Source organism: Pithys albifrons, chromosome 5 (genome assembly GCF_047495875.1).
Source record: "Pithys albifrons albifrons isolate INPA30051 chromosome 5, PitAlb_v1, whole genome shotgun sequence".
Lineage (NCBI taxonomy): Eukaryota > Metazoa > Chordata > Aves > Passeriformes > Thamnophilidae > Pithys > Pithys albifrons.
Window position 1 is genome coordinate 63,028,514 of NC_092462.1, and position 16,349 is coordinate 63,044,862.

General features: G+C 37.8%; 1 protein-coding gene across 2 annotated transcripts in view; it reads left to right on the plus strand.

Moving 5' to 3' along the window:
* The window catches only part of STK32B (serine/threonine kinase 32B), a 179,408-nt gene that overhangs the window by 35,749 nt on the left and 127,310 nt on the right, over positions 1 to 16,349 (plus strand). The window lies entirely within an intron of this gene.

Here is a 16,349-nt window from a genome sequence, read left to right on the forward strand (position 1 = left end):
TAGGGTAACTTTTTGCATTGGAATATTGAAACATCATATTCACCTCTTCACTTCTGGTTTAGTTTCTCACCAGATTGTTAAAGCAGTGTGTGGATATGTGTGTGTTCTGTCCAGCTTCATAACTTATTTTGACAATACCTGGACTGAACAACTGTTATAAAACTGTGGAATATCAAAACCAACTATTCAATCATTATTTTTAAAAGTTGATTCACAGAAAATTAAAAAACTTAAAAATTACTGACATGAAACAACAGAAAAGCTTCTTTTTGCCACTGGAATGCCTCATATTTCTCCTGTGCTAGTCACTGAATCTCTCAGCCACATATGACTGTGAGATAAACCTGTTCAAAAAAATGTAATGACTAGCTTCAACTACATCACCAACTAAAATTATTTGCTGGCTTTTATATAGTAATAGTAGTAATGGGATGCAGATTTTTCCTACCTTATCTGAAAATTACCTGTGTCATATAAAAAGAACCTAGCAAACCAAGACTGGGGAGGCATAAATGATGTTCAGTTTATGAATAGCTTGATTGACTGCAGATGGTCACAGACCATCTGTTTTCTGAGTTTTAGCTGTCTTACTAGGGGTCAGTGCCTAACCTACAGTGTTTTGCCCATCCTTTACCTCACTCCTGACCTGTATAGCTGAAAAATTCCTGTTGCCAGTTTAGAACCTTTTATGAATTAAAAGCCAAATTATGTTCTTTAGTGAACACAACTTTAGTATAATTACACTCATTCATAAAAGCAAAGCATTTGAGCTCAAAATTGATTTCAAAAGCACCAAATTCTCTCCATCTCTCTCTCTCTCTCCCATTCTCATTCTCTCTCATTCTCCCTCTCTGTCTCTGTCTGTCTGTCTGTCTGTCTGTCTGTCTGTCTGTATCTATCTATCTATCTATCTATCTATCTATCTATCTATCTATCTATCTATCTATCTATCTATCTATCTATCCATCCATCCATCCTCTCCACTTACCCTGCTGAAGGCTTAAAGGAAAATATATAAACATTTTGACAGTAAATCAAAACTCTCCCAGTATGTTTTCCAAGGTTCCAGCAACCTGTACTCTGGGGATTTCATCACTAAAGACATGGTATACCTGTGATTAAGAGCCTGTGGATTTCTCTGTCATATATTGGCTTAATCTTTTTTGAAATCACACTAACTTTTTAACACACTGTCTTTGTTAAGAGATGTGAAAGTGTCCACTGTGCAACTATCACTGTACAAAAGCAGTCACAGCTTAACATGCTCTACATGACAAACACAACAATGCTGTAGGACTAAAGAGAAGATATTTTTTGTGAAACAAAAAGTATGTTAGGTTCCAATTACTGAATTAATTATCAGATAATAAATATTCATTATTGTTTTCATTTTTCATGTCAAAGATTAAACTTGAAATAAGCAATACCTTAAAATGGACTAAGTTTGATGATTTTTATTCTTCTTGCACTCCTAAGATACTGTCACAAGATCTCAAGACTCAAATGTTATATGTTTATATGTGATATGTTTATATGAAAAATGCAGAAAATGCAAGAGAAATGTACTCTAGAACTTACAACACATTTCAGGCAAAAAGGATGCTTCAAGATGCTCTAGTGAACTGACAGTGTTCTCTATTTGATGTCTCTAGCAATAGTCATAGTTGACAAATCTATCTAGGATGCTGCTTAGCTAGAATGACAACTCTCATGGATGAGGCCTGAACTTTATCACTTGCATAAAGATTGTGACCCAGCTCAGCAACCAACAGTCCTGTCCCACTGTCACCAAGATTAGTTTTCAGATCTATGGTATGAGACAGAAGAACATGGAATAGTCTGAAGACTCACATCCAGATCTAAAATCAGTCGCCACAGTCAGGGACAGTCCTGTGAAAACACGCAATTTGCTTGTGCAACCATTAAGCCTCTGCTACCTTAAGCAACTCAGTGCTTCCTAGCCTGAAATGCCCATGGACACAACTTACTTTGGCTCTCCTTAGGGTCAAAACATGAACCTGTGAAGGTACAGCTAAACTAGTAGGTGAACAGCATCCAGGAACCTTCACAGGTGCTGCCTGATGCTCTGACTCCACAGTGAGTTCCCGAACTGCTGGACAACCTATATTCCATCCTGAGCTAGCACAGCAAAGGAAAGTCTTGAGCCCAACCCTCCCTAAAATTAATGTAGTGTACACCAAATAACTCTTCCCCTATACCAGACTCATAACACATTTCTATAATTAGACTTGTGTAATCCTAAATGAATTTAAAATAGCTTGTGATACATTTTTGGAGCGTCTATACTTATAGACTGCAGTAGGATGTTTCAGATTTCTGGAAGCTCTATCTCAGCTTTCACCTGAATTTCAAGATATTCTAAACATTGTCTTCAAATAATGACTTTTGTTACTGAACTACAAAAAGGAGAAAACACATAAGTGATCCATGAATAATGGTCACATCTGTTCTATTAAAACTAAGCCATAAGAAGCTCTTAAATATATTAATGATATTAAATTTATTTAATAATTGAAACTACATTCAATTTCTTTATATACTACCATGACAACAGGAACACTGCAAGTATGAATGGCATAGTCCTTAAATATGTTATTCCCAGAAACAATTTAGTGAAATAGCAACATTTTCATTGATTGTTGGCGAACTAGCATCCTGTTTAATGTATTTTTACTTGCAGTTTAGATGCAATAATAATTTGCATCAAATACATTTACATTGTAGCTATAACTTACATTAGATGATTAGCAGGAATCCATGAGTTTTCCTCCTGTGAGTCAATTCTTGGCATACTAATGGAAGGAAACAGCTGAATCTGCATTTCTGTTATAGTAATTGCAGCTAGATTTGCTTAATTTTTTGGAGTTAAATTTCTCTGTTCATTTCATTAATTGCATTGTAAATGTACCAACAGACTGTAAGAGAAGCTACTAATTCTGTCTTATTTTGAAAACTGGAATATTAATTTAATAGGGAATAGTTATGTCATGATGTATAGGGAATAACAAAGCTGCAGCTTGTTTAAATGCTGAATCTCTTTTGGCCTAGTCTGCGTTTCTAGGCTCTATCACACTCTCTAAGGGTTCACATCAGTTTTCAGATATCCTGCATAAGGTAGGATTTTGACAACTAAAACCTGGAAAAGCCACCAGCCTACTAATATTAATTGGCATGTTCCTAATTAGTTGAGCTATATCACTTTGTTTTCCCGAGGAAATTCAGAAGTATTTTTTCTGAGAAGGTAAGTACCAGCCTGCCATCAAGAGCACTGCTGCAGCCCCCACATCAATCGACAGGCACTGACGTTCTGTTCTCTTCACTAAAACACAACTAACCCACCTAGAGAAAGTCAGAAACACAGTTATAGTCAGGACTCAGACAAGCAGTAGTTAACAGCTTTTCCGAAAACATTAAATTGTGACTATTACTTTGGATTGTTGGATGAAAACCAAAAACAGACTTTGGAAGAGGAACTGTAATAAAAAGCATTTGCACAAAGCAGTTTGTGTGCTTGTGGTTAAACAGTCATGTAGTCTGTGAAGGACTGGGAATCCAGCTGCCCATGCTGAAGAAAACCTAGAACTGATAGTCTCTGCTGTCCAAACTGACTACTTGTCTACTAGAGAAAATGTGATGGTAGTGCCAAAAGATTTATTGATTTCAATGTATTTCTCTTGTTTGCCCCTTCCAATCTCTGTGAAAACTAATTTGCTGGCTGGATGACACGCCAAAAGTCTTTGGAAAAATCTGCATTTCTCCATTTATTTGAAAGGCAAAGTAGGTCCTTATTTTGGTTGCACTGTTCCTTCCCCTTGATTCCTCCCTTCCCTAATCCCCAGCTGTATGAAGCAAGGCTTAAGCTTAGGTAGGTAACCTAGGTCTGATCTGCTGTTCTTTGGTCTGGAAGGGACATACATGATGAAAAAATTAGGAAATTTCTTTATAAAAATATTTGCATTTTTTTCAAAGTATCATTTTCTGTAATAATAATTTCAGTGTCCTAGGGTTTTTTCTTTCTTTTTCTTTTTACATTAGGATGAATTGAAATGAAATCTTATGTCTTTTAATTTATCATATCAAATCCTAAATCCATAATGAAAAGTATATTTGGAAGAAATTCTGTCATGATCACATTTTCATGAGTTTGTGGGACCAGACCTGTTGATTTTCGGAAATTTGTCATCTGGGCTTCAAAATAAAATTAATAAAGGGGTAAATCTCACAAAAATTGCTTGAACCAATGGAATACTATCCCAGCATATTAATCTTTCTTTGAGAAATTACAGCATCAAAAGTAAAAGTTGGCAATTCAAGAAACAAATATGAAGATTGGAAAGCCCTTTGGTTTCTAATGATAACTGTACAAAGTAATGACATGTGTATACAATCTGTTATCAGCTAAATTCTTGTGGAGAGAAAAAGAAGAGGAAAGCAAGACAGCATTCTGTAGAGGGTAATTCTACTGGCTTCCATCAGTAACTGCAGCATACACAAGAATCTAGAACAGCTCATATAAAACAAAGGTAGCATCTCAACTCCAAATGATCTGTATTAAAAAGCTTTTTGAGACTCATGCATCTTCTCAGAGCTTTATTAAATTTAACTTCACAATCTCAACTTATAAATCGCATTATTTGAAGTATGAACTGTCTTTCATAACATCTGACACAGAAAGGAATCATTCTTCTGCAAATGCTTATAATGGCTTGGAGAAAGAGCTTGAGGTTGATTTATAACCTTCATTTTAGAAGTGAAATTGAATAAATGCTTAAAGATATGTGAGCCTTGTAGCCAGTTTTATCACCATTAGATGCACTTCTGGCAATAGAGATTCCTTCTTGAAATGAAAAGCAGTCCTGTTTTTTATTAGACCTTTTTTTATGTCATGGGTATTTCAGGCATAGATGAATGAGCTGTAGAAATGTCAGCTGCTAACTTGGTCCCACCTTGAGACTACAATGCTTCTCTCTAAGATCTAGCCTTTTATCCATGTTTATCCTCCCCCAAATATATGAGTGTCCCCTGGGCAAGATGAGTAGTGTGCCTGAAAGTATTCATATTTTAAATATCTTTCTCACAGTGTGCATTGGGACAGAGCCAAGTTACTTCCCCTGTACCGATGCAGCTAGATTTGGTATTATATGACTGGTTTTTGAACATGAGTAGATGTCTGAAGCATCCACTGCCTGCTTTGAAAATAACATGGCTTACCACAAAAGACAGATTTTTTTTTCCAAAACATTCATGTATCAAAGTACTTTCTCTGCTGATGTGGAACAGCAAAATCTGAAAAAAATTTGGACCATTCCTTGAAAGCTTTGAAGCATCAAAGTGATCTTATTTTTAATAGCTTTGCTTAAAGATGTTATATATTTTTAACTTGTTGGAACTTTTCTAAAGCAGCAGAGGGAAAAAGATAAAAATTTACTTTTTTCAGCTTATAGTTCCTTTTCCTAGCATAGCCAAAAGAGCATGTTTTATTTATTTAACAAGCCATGAGTGTGTATTTTGATGTATTTTATTTCTACTCATTGGTCTATGGAAACTGTGTTGGACCCACAGAAGTTCATTACTGTTATCAGTTACAATAAAACTAAGTTTCAAATGCAGTGAGAACTGGAACAAGTGAAGAACACACATTATAACAAAAATGTTCATGCATTTCTGAATAAACCTAATAACCTGTCTTCAAAAGAAAAAGGAGCTCAGAAAGAGGAACAATAGAATTCTGGAGAGAAGAAATTATTCGTTCAGTCTCAAGTGCTGGATAGGTTGTTCAATGTACACACTGATACAGATATATAAATGGAACTGGAAATTATCATTTCCCTGTGAAGGTGCTCTTTTTAGAATATTTTCATAGCAATGTCACCTTGCACTGCCCCATAGTACAGCTTTGCTCCACAGGTTGGCATCAAAAATGTCCAAAAATCTACAAACTTAGAGCAACGAGAACACCTGACCAAGTGTTTTAATGCTGGGTGGAGCTGAAAATAACCAACCAAGGAGCACCAATTACCTATCAGAGACCCAAAGCACCAGGAGGAGGTGGTGGTTTAGGTCAGTCTCAGGCAAGGTTGCTTAGTGGCTGTGGTGTTGTGGCTGCTTAACTTGCCTTGGCATCGGAGAGCTAATCTGGAGTCAAAAAATGTTGTAGGGGATTAAGAATTTGATTTCTGACATGTAATGTGACCAATTTTATGAACTTCATGAGACACCACACTATAGGCTATGAATAAAGTCCATGACCTAACAGAAAAATTGCATTTTGTTTTTGGAAGGGAGCAGTGGGATTGTAGTATTTCCTGTTAAGACCCAGGTTGGGTGTTTGCAACTGGCCTTACTGTCCCTTCAAAAGTGAGAAGTCCTGCTGAAAACAAAAGGCAAAGCTGTATTGATGTCTGTCAGAAAGCAACACATCCTGATACACATTTGCTTTTCCTGGAGAAGATGCTCAGTGCTCTTAAATGTCTTTGGTTATATTATGGTATTGCCCGCACTGGTTATGTCAATAATAGTCATTCAAAACTAGGTATCATTTCTGGACTCTCAAACCCAACCTTCCATACTGCTAATTCTTTCTAGAATCTCTCCTAGCCTAGCTGTGGGTTGGAGTATGAGCACCATCCCTGGGAAGCCTCAGATGCAGCCAGGTTGCTCCCAGGATGTAGGCGGCTTGCACGCCATCACCCTGAGTTTTGGAGCTGATCAGGCACAGACTTTTCTATGCTGTTTGATTTCAGTGTTGGGGAACAGCTACTGATGTGTTTATTGCCACAAGGTGCCTTTCTTACTTCTTTTGTGAATTCAGCTGAGGTGAGGAACACTAGGCAAGTGTCGTGGTTTAGGAACGGTATTCTCCAATTTAGTGCTCCCACTGAAACCACTCCAAACCACTCTCCACTCGCTCACTCCCTGCTCCCCCTCCCCTGCAGCAAGCTGGAGAGGAGAATTGGAGGCACATAAGGTAAAGATCACAGGTTGAGAAAAGGACACAGCAATTAGGTAAGAAAAAGAACTGTCACAGCAATAATATTTATAACAATATTTTTCAAGGATGGCAAATGATTGCACCGCCACACTCCCCGGATGGGAATACCCCCTCCACGCTGGCAATGACATGAGATGGTATAGAATAACCTGTGTCCTGGCCTTGCCCCTCCTGGCTACTGCAAAAATTAACCCTGTGCTGGCCAGAACCAGGACACCATGTAATCCTAGGCCATTCTAGATATCTGATGGTGTCTAAGTTTCTTTTCCCAACAAGAAGAAATTGGAAATCAAGAGAGAAAGATATATTTAGCATTTTGCACAGAGATGAGTGAACTCATTTGCTATAGAGGGAGCAAAGGGTGAGTGCTTTCCTCAAATAGCTAGATCAATTCATCACTGCATTAATGTAAATCTGGAATAGGTAGATATTGAAGTTTTGTAACTAAGACTGAAAAAATTTTCTGTTCTCCAGAGCCTCAGAAGAGATAATGATGCAGGAAAAAGGACAGGGAAGCAGGAGGGTATGATAATTGAAAGGAGTATAGAAAAGATTTGTCTTGAGCTGTAAATGTTCAGGATATTATTTCTAGCTATGGAAATTACATTGGACTCAACACTGTCAGCTGGTAACCTCTTGTGCTTGTGTTAGCTGAAACATCTTCACTGACTGATGAATGCATGATCCAAGTTATTTATTATTTTTGTGCTAATTTTAATACCCTAAGATAATAATTTTCAGTATTGGGATACTGTCTCAGTAAATTTTGTTCTGGTGACTGATTGTTTCCTGTGAGAAACTGCTGTCACCTTGAAAATATATCTTTAGACTCTACTTTAATACATTCCTCACAAAAGCAGGAATTGGCCTTCGGCACAGTTGAAGTTTTGATCTTTTTTGCATTAGAAACTGCAAGAGATATTTCATCTCCAGTGTGTTTTGCTGCATCTTGGGACATTTCTTAGGAGTATATCTTCTGCATCTTTCTGTCTGACAGAAACTGTATTTACTGACCAATAATAAACTTTTCTCACACAAAACTTTCACTGCAAGAGGAATTTTATTATAAATATTGATAAATATCAAACTGCAGGGAAAAATAATAGTTCTTGTTTTAAAAATTTTCATCTTCAGTCAAATTCATCTTATGAATTTACATTTAGTGCCTTGTTCTGCCTTCACAGAGAGATAGGTACAACCCAAAGCAGACCCTTATGAGGTTGGGGTTAGTCTTGGACATGTCTCAGGTTTGTGGTGTAGACAGTCACAGTAATCCTCTGCACATTTATGGCAGCAATCATTGTTTTTCCTTTTGGGTGGATACAGAGCTCCAGCACTGTTGCAGGGATATTTTCAGAGGAGCATGAGAGCAGAGTTTCACTGCTCTCAACCTAATGAGATGTGAAAGAAAGAAGAATGTTTAGATATTGCGTCAGACTCAATTGCCACTTTTGGCAAGCAGTGGGGTTTTGGTTTTGTTTTCCCCTTTATTTTTTTCATTCCATGCTGTAAAGGTTATGAATGCCAAACATGATAATTAAAGAGTGTAATTAGAGTGATAACCAAGGTCCTGTAGGTAAAGTGGTTCTTGTAATCAGTGACAGAGTAATAAGTACCTCATGCAAATCTATTGTTTTCAGTCAGGATCAATTCTTGCCTATGCTATGGAAACTGGGACTGCACTTAGACTGTACTAAAGGCTCTGTTAAAGGTAGGTTATACAAAATGCAGCTGAGCACTGCATTAACAAAACCCAGCTACTGTGGGACAGCCATCAGAGGGCAAAACTGTCTTGGGTGCACTTGTAAAACCATCCAGGGCATGAATGCAAAGGAGGTGATCATTACAGAATAAAAATTAATGCTTAACACTTTCAAAATTTTGATATTGAACAGATCTGCAATTAGTCCAAAAACGTTAAAGTTATTCTTGGAAACCACTGGAGTAATATGGCTTGGAAATTATTCCTGCTTTGGAATATATTTGAGAATTTATTAATGATGCTTTTAGTTCCAACCAGATAAAATACATACGTGAATTCCTTTTAATTTATAATGAGTTGCAGTAGAAGTCAGGGCACTTATACTAAAAACAAAACAAAAATCCCCCATGGAATTAGCAAGTAATATAAAAATTGTGATAATTGAAGTAATATTAGTGAATTTCAGTTAATATGTTACCTCTCCAAGTCATATTTCCCTTTTACTTCTCCAAGAATGTCAAATATATTTTTCACATTGCCAAATATTAAAAGTTGTGGACTTTATTGTGAAATGTCCAAAGGGAGAGAACAGAAGCCAAAAGTCTGCCTATATGGGTTTAAGAGATGTAAATAAATAAATAATAAAAATCAAATTCTGGACTGCAAGGCAGTTTAAAATTTTCAAGGTAAGAATTGTACGACACTGAGTGATTTAAAATGGAACATAGTGGGATTGAACCAAAGCAGGAAGTTTCGTAATGCATTAATGTTGCCTTTGCCTTGACTCATTAAAATTTATCAAGGCTTTTATTATTTTAAAAGTCAGCTACGGATTTTTACAGCATAAGTGTGCTCTTAATTCCATTTTATAGAAAATTATTTTTATTGTACTTGTAAAGTGCAGTGAGAACCTGATTCTAATACTTCAGAAAATTATTAAGGGTATCCTGTTTCAAAATTAATGACACTTTTGCAGTTTAAAGTTCTAATGAGAAGAGACTAACTCTCATGTTTCATAAGGACATGACACATAAAGGAGGATTTAAGGTTCCTTTCATATGATGACGTACAATTTACATCCTGAGCAAGGAAAGGTCATGGGCTATGAAGATGATGACTTTTTAAATTCCTCTGCAAAATGAATATGGCCAGGAGGAAAACTCTACCCATCAAATTCTCTCTACTTTTTTCCACTACCTAACCTAGAATTCATCCAGGGTACAGAGTAAATTCTTTCTTGCCAAAAGCTGAGGTGGTGGAATAGAATCTTTTTGACAAATGAATAAGCAAAAATTCTTTTTCTTGCCCATAACTTCCAGAGCTTCACCAGCAGATGGGCTGGGAGAAGGATAAGAGGAAATAAAGATGCAAACAAAAGTGATCATGAGCCTGGTGAGGAATCTGAACTGTGGGATGAAAGAAGAAGGCACTTTTCTCCTTCAGTGGGTACAAAATCTAACCTAATCAGAAAGTGTAACCAATATTAGTGCATAAATCAGACTCTTCAAGTATGATCTTCCTTCCTTTACTGATATTTGCAAATAAACAAAGCAGAAGAGAAACTCAGGCTTTGTTTCTCATCTCTCCAAAGATAAATGAGCTATAGACCTTTGTGCATGCTGTTCTTTCTGTGGAAATGGAAAACTCTGCAACTATTTTTAAAATTAAGCAAATATTTCATTCATCATGAACTACAGCACTTGAAATTATTCATTGAGCAGAATTTCCTTTATTTGAAAAAAATATTGAAAACCTAGATATTCCTCCACAGAGAAAATAATTTGATAAATGGTAAATGATAAATGATATCATAAAAAGGAACAGCACATTCTAAGCTGTATGTACTTAGGAATTTTAGGAGTTAAGCTTCATAAGGCACTCAAAAATTATAGAGATATAATTTACAACTGATAATATTAACCCCTGAAAGGAATAAAATATGCTGTGCTGATCTCAAGTATTATCCCTTTTATTATTGTTCATCACTTAGTAAATTGTGACATCTGTAGTCTTGACAGTAGAGTACTGCAATCCTTAGGGAAGGGTAAGCATTGCTGCTTTCCAGTCAGTATCTTCTGTTCTGTAGAATGACAAGTAGGAAAATTTTCACTTCTTTGAAGAGCTTTACTGTACAATCCAGGGTTCTATGTGCGCACTTGTATATTTTTACTAGATCTGGGAAGTCTAGTGTAGCATTATCTTCTATTTACCTTCAGCCATGGTCTAGTTGCCTGCATTTCTGTAGTCTTTAGCCAAGTAGGGTCTGAGCCAGCTACCTACAGTTGCACTATCACTTCTGTAAAAGTCTGGTGGAATACGGTGTACAACAAGGCTCACATGAAATAAAAAGAACAAAAGTCTGATTATGAACCACATTTGAGATCACTAAATTACAGAATAGTACAATAAAGCATAGGGTTTTCTAGCTTTGTTCAAGTGGAAACAAGAATTTCAATTGTAACGAAAACTTGACTCTAGTCATTAGCATATAAAGGAATAGGAAGATTGATAAGTAAGGCTTTTAAAAACCAATGAAGCATTGCATGGGTTTAGGAGGGGCAGGTCCTGTCTGACCAACCTGATCCCTTTTTACGATCAGTTGACCCATCTGGTGGATGAGGGGAAGGCTGTGGATGTGGTCTATCTGGACTTCAGCAAGGCCTTTGACACTGTCTCCCATAATATACTCCTGGAAAAGCCGGTAGCCCATGGCTTGGACAAGTGTACCCTCTCTTGGATTAAGAGCTGGCTGGAGGGTCAGGCCCAGAGAGTGCTGGTGAACGGAGCTGCATCCAGCTGGTGGCCGGTCACCAGTGGTGTTCCCCAGGGGTCAGTGTTGGGTCCAGTCCTGTTTAACATCTTTATTGATGATTTAGATGTGGGGATTGAGTCCATCATCAGCAAATTTGCTGATGACACCAAGTTGGGAGGGAGTGTCGACCTGCTGGAAGACAGGAGGGCTCTGATGAGGGATCTGGATAGACTTGAGAGATGGGCTGATCCCAATGGGATGAAGTTCAATAAGGCCAAGTGCCGGGTCCTGCACTTTGGCCACAACAACCCCCTGCAGTGCTACAGGCTGGGCACAGAGTGGTTGGAGAGCAGCCAGGCAGAAAGGGACCTTGGGGTACTAATTGACAGGAAGCTCAACGTGAGCCAACAGTGTGCCCAGGTGGCCAAGAAAGCCAATGGAATCCTGTCCTGTCTCAAAAACAGCATGGCCAGCAGGATCAGGGAAGTGATCCTTCCCCTGTACTCTGTGTTGGTGAGGCCACACCTTGAGTATTGCATTCAGTTCTGGGCCACTCAGTTCAGGAAAGATATTGAGGTGCTGGAGCGGGTCCAGAGCAGAGCAACAAGGCTGGTGAAGGGACTGGAGCATAAGTCCTGTGGGGAGAGGCTGAGGGAGCTGGGGTTGTTTAGCCTGGAGAAGAGGAGGCTTAGAGGTGACCCCATCGCTGTCTAGAACTACCTGAAGGGAAGTTCTGGCCAGGTGGGGGTTGGTCTCTTCTCCCAGGCACTCAGCAATAGGTCAGGGGGGCACGGGCTTAAGCTCTGCCAGGGGAAATTTAAGATGGAGATCAGAAAAAAAATTCTTTCCAGAGAGAGTAATCAGGCATTGGAATGGGCTGCCCAGAGAGGTGGTGGATTCACCATCCCTGGAGGTTTTCAAACTGAGATTGGACGTGGCACTGAGTGCCATGATCTAGTAAATGGACTGGAGTTGGACCAAGGGTTGAACTTGATGATCTCGGAGGTCTTTTCCAACCCAGTCGATTCTATGATTCTATGATTGAAAATATCATTGTGAGTCTCTGAAAGCAGTATTCCTTGAGACTAGCTCTGAGGTGACCTCTTCATGTATGTGTGCTATCAAAAATGAACAGTTCTTTCTCCACATAGTAAGTAAAAGCTCTCTGACCACTGTCCTATTCAGCAGCCCTGGGCAGCTAAACAGCACCACAGGATTCACTCAGAGTAACAGAGAGAAAATACTACTATTATGAGTTTTTAACCAAGTTCAATGCTGAAAAAGAATTTGAACTTTTCTCCTTGTATTTAATTTCAATTTGAGCTCTTAAAAAACCTCCATACTGCATCTGTCTCTGTCCCTAAGCAATCATGACAAGGTTTTTCCCGCTCAACAAGGTCTGTCACTCACTTGTGACATACAGAAAAATGTTTGCTCAGATGCATCTCCTGGTTTTCCTCTGTGGCTGTGTATTTTTTAATACCTCTGTCTTTCTTCTTTTTTTTTTCTTTCTGTAAATAATTCAAGAGAATCTTATGACCTTTTCAGTAGTGTTTTGATACACCAGCTTCAGGATGCCCCATCAATCAATAGAGGGTTGCCTTTGGTCCCTTCTGCAGCTGTCTGTTTAGTACAACTGATTCCACATGCACAATGACTACATAAATAGTGGCAATGGTTGATACTCCCAATACAGATTAAATCATATCTATAATTAGTATTATTACAACTTTGCCAAGCATAGCCTGCTTTCATGACATCCTATATTCATTTTTCTGTAGTTGTTATAATGAACAGTTTCATTTCACACTCCAGAAAATCTTTTTTTTGTTTGCTTTTCTCTCTGTTACTCAGAAGATAACCAAAAGCTTATCATGTCATCAAGGATCTTGTGATCTCCTGGTATGTCTGTGCTGACAAGAGGAAAAGTAGACCCTCCAAACTGTTGTCCAGCTTCTGTTTAAGCCAGAAACCTTGGCTTAACAACACCTTCAACAGCCTTGCAGGCATGATTTGTTTTTCAAGTTATAGAACGCAAGAAAGTAAGGAGGCTGTCAGTAGCTTCAGAGTAATGGAGCTGTCAGACACAATCAGGATGGGGAGCAGTGCTGTACACAGAAAAGGCCAGGAGGCATGGCTGAGGCTCTCAGCCAGGCTGACAGTGTGGGGCAGCTGGCACCAGGGGCCCATCACTGCCACAGACACACAGTTTGGTGTACATCAGCAGAAATCAATGTATACCCTGCTCAAATACTTTTCCCACTGCTTTATCAGTTGTGTGTGAAGTGTTTCAGTTCAACATTGGGAAGATGTTTTGTTTTATTCATTCATAACTCCCAGAAAGGGAGTATGTATAGTTATAATGAAATTAGATGATGGTGTCTCACAAGCATGTCCTTCCTTGAGGTACAGTGGGTTTTGTTGTAGTCTGCAATTGGTTATAAAGACAAAATCGTGTAACTATCTATTGATTAACCTGGGGGGAAAAAGTATTGCTCTTAATCTCCTGTCTTACTTATTTGGGGAAACTGATTAAAGAATAAAGAGAAAAATTCCAGTTAAGCTTGTAGAACTTTCACTCCTGCTATCCTCTAGCCTCTTTCACATTCTCTCTGAATACTGAGTTTACGACATGAAGCTGCAGCAAGATCATAAAAACATCATGCATACCATCACCCCTGCAGAGCCTTCATCTAAGGACAAGATTAGAAAAGCGAGATGTGGTGGTTCATACCTCTTTAAACATGGAGTCCTTGGGGGAAAAAATCAAATACAGAAGTAAAGCATAGAGGCATCACAGTACACAGATGAATGAGAGATAGCAGGTGACAAAATAGAGTTTAATGAAAAGACATCCTTTTTCAACTATTATTTTAACATCCTCTCACCACCATCATGACGCTGCCTCCCTCTACCAGTACCCATACCCTGATGTCGCCTCTCAAGGCAATCTGACAGACTCTTACTTCTAATTCAGGTCAATTCTTGCTCTTACAGAGAATCTGCCAGGTTCCAGGGACCAAATGAAAGACCAATTCAAAATGTTTTTTTCTCCTTTAAATTTGCCCCTCGAAATATTTCATCTTGTGGATGGGTGGTGAGAGGGACTTTCTTTTCTCCATTTCGTACTTCTGACTTTTTTCTCTGTTTATATATTTGTATAGAAATACATATCTTTGAGCATAAATCCTTTAACTATGTATTCAAGAAGCACATTGCATGTGCTGCCATAATGTTACAGAGTACTGCCCAATACACTTGCTTTACAGAACATGGTCAAGACATTAATTAGGTTCCATTGTTTTTTTTTGCCTTTAATTTCATGTAGGTTTCTATGGCAGCAAAGAGAGACAAATCAGCCAAAGCCAATAGTTAAAACTGACAATCTGCATTCTGGTCACTAACCTTGAATTGTGATGTACATTTAAATAACTAGGTTGTCTGACTGTTTGGTCACATGCACTGCTGTGTCTTCATTTACAGCAGTCTTCTGTAAAAAAGTAAACTATTATGGGACGCTAGTCTGCAATTTTGATTCTCTGCTATTTACAGAATAGTCTATTCAAATCCAATAAGGGTTTTTATCCTAACTAATGCAGTAATACTAGTAATAAAACCAGGATAGGAGCTGTTATGCTGTAGCCTAACTACATATTTTTATGAAAATTGTATGTAGAGGTGGCTGAAAATTGTTTTAACACAAAATGATATATTAACTAAAATCTATTTTTTCTCTTTCTTTTTAATGTCTTCTACTAGAAAAAAATCTGAAATACAGAATCTCCTGATTCTCTAATATTGGCCTCAATTTTCCTGCAAATTACAGTCTGGTGCATTTACTTGCTGTTTCAATCAAGAGACAAATATGAGAGGAGTTTAGGCAAAGGCAAACATCTAGTTTACACACATTTACATATGTATTTTTAAGAGAAAGTTTGTTTCTTACTGTAAGAAATACTTAGGGAAAAAAGTTCTTGAAACACACTGTTTATGTAACTGTTCTTAAACATTGATGCTAGGCTGTGGCACAGGTATTTAAGTTGTGGGTTTCCTCACAAAGAACTGCAAAGAGTGGAAATATGAAGTAATTGAAAATTTTCTTAAATTCTGATAGACAAGAAATTTGATTTTAATACCCTCTTCCTGTCAAATTAATCCAATTTAGGTCTACAAAATATGTCAGTCTTCTCCAAAATGTTCAACTGACTTTGTGTGAGCAGTGTTTCCCATCTTAAAATGCTACTTCTTTTAGTATGTGTGATGGAAGCACTGACACATTTTGTTGAAACACATACTTGCAGAATAATTCCTCCTGTTTTCAGCTGTCTTTCTGGAACATCAGGGGCTGTGAGTATATCTCCTTGTCACGTGGAAAGGAGGGGCAGAAATGCAAAGATTTCTTATCCCACCTATATTGATATAAAGTTATTTGCTATAAGCATCCTCAGAACAATCAAAGTTTTATGAACCCAGTACTGCCTGTCAAACAATGGACAGAACACAGGCTGGAAAGATTTTCACCATTCCTATGAGGATCACACATTAGCCAGGGAGAACTTAGCTACAAGCATCCCAGAACAACAAAATTTTATATAACCCAGATCAGCCTGTCTGCATCTCACCTAAAGAGATAACACAAAACAGCACACTGCCTGGAAAGGTCTTTGATACTCAGTTTATGAGACTACACTTAACAGCAAGAAAAATAACTTTTTCTGTATCAGCTCTCAAAATAATTTTTATTCATACCAGTATGTGACAATGACTATAGGGGTTGCTTAGTTGATGACAACATTTAGCTGCAGGATTGTATTTAATTGATGAAAAAAAAATAAAAGAAACCATCACAAAACACATTCTACAGGCAAATCCAGCAGTGTACC